Source organism: Chiloscyllium plagiosum, unplaced genomic scaffold (assembly GCF_004010195.1).
Source record: "Chiloscyllium plagiosum isolate BGI_BamShark_2017 unplaced genomic scaffold, ASM401019v2 scaf_71342, whole genome shotgun sequence".
In the NCBI taxonomy this organism is placed as follows: Eukaryota; Metazoa; Chordata; class Chondrichthyes; order Orectolobiformes; family Hemiscylliidae; genus Chiloscyllium; species Chiloscyllium plagiosum.
In genome coordinates, this window is record NW_025154810.1 from 1 (window position 1) to 1,411 (window position 1,411).

The window sequence follows — 1,411 nt, forward strand, 5'->3', positions numbered from 1 at the left end:
ATACTGACATACACCTCCAGCAGGTCCGCCCCTTTCCTACTTTGTTTTTAATTTCAAAAATATACTTTATTCATAAAATAATTTGATGGTCGTCCATCTTTGACCTCCATATAAACTGGAAGATGGCCCGGGTGACTGCAGCGACACAGGTTCTGGGAAGAGGCCAGACCTCGTGTCCATCAGGGCTCTGGACGTGGCGTCCAGTTTACTGTCCACCCCGCCGGATCGTCCATCTGCATCAATGATACAGTTGAAGTCTCCGGCCAGAATGACCGGCCTGGACGTAGCCAGCAACAGTGGAAGCTGCTGCAGGACGGCCAACAGACTTCAACTGTATCATTGATGCAGATGGACGCTCTCCACTCTTACCCACTGGGGCGTACACATTAATCAGTCTCAGGGGAGCATTCCTGTACATGATGTCGGCGATGAGGAGGCGCCCGCCCACCACCTCCTTAACCTCGGAGATGGTGAAGTTGCCTCCTCGCAACAGGACACCCAGGCCGGAGGTGCGGCTATCGTTGCCCCCCAACAAGCTCGACCATCTCCTGTAGCTGCTGAGGTGCGGTATCCCACACTCCTGCAGAAACTGGACGTCGGCTTTAACGTTGGCCAGGAAGGCCATCGTCGAAACACTTGGCGTAGCCGATTTGATGCTACGCACATTGATGCTGGCAATTTTTATAATCTCTCCGATAAATTGTTTGGGCTGAACAGCCTGCCTCCAACACTGTAAACTTGCAAGATTAGCAGAATAAGTGGACAGAGATGAACATAAGAGAGGATGGTGCAAGTAAGAGATGCAGCATTATCTGTCGACTGAGATAAAACTGAATTGAAGGTAGATGCTCGGTATATAGGAAGCTGTATGAAGCAGAGAGAGCGCCCTCTGTTGAATGATCTGCTTTTTGTTCGTAAACCAGGGGAGAGCGCGAACGCAGTCCCCCACTACCACAAATTTTGCAGTCGAGTATCCCGCATTTGGGGACATCGCAGGCGTCAGCACACCCGAAGTGCAAGGGGATAGCCTCGTCCTGGGAGAACCACCTTAGTGATCATGGTATCTCCCCTACCAGGTAAGTATACTTTATACTCTCACTCGCTCAAACCCAACAACAGCCCACAGCTCTTACACTCACACTGACGGCATTTTCCAAAATCGAAAATTCACCTGCCTGAGGTTCCCTGTCTGCACCACAGCGGAATTTCTCACCTGGATCAAAGAACACCCGGAAAGGCTCATGTTTCACTGAATACTGCCCTCACTGGGCACCCTGAGAAGCTGCGCTAATTTGCATTTCTTCCACAAACGGAAATGCTCCGCCTCTGCCCCGCCCCCTTCACACTGTCTCCTCCTTCACCAAAACAAAGCCCCAGAAATGTCTCACACACCTGAACCTCTCTGTTATCA

At 51.0% G+C, this 1,411-nt stretch overlaps 1 non-coding gene across 1 annotated transcript; it reads right to left on the reverse strand.

The window, feature by feature from the left end:
• Positions 1-920: 920 nt before the first annotated feature.
• On the reverse strand, positions 921-1,084 carry LOC122545123. Its single transcript, XR_006310498.1, has one exon. It is a non-coding gene; the product is annotated as a U1 spliceosomal RNA (small nuclear RNA).
• Positions 1,085-1,411: the final 327 nt, after the last annotated feature.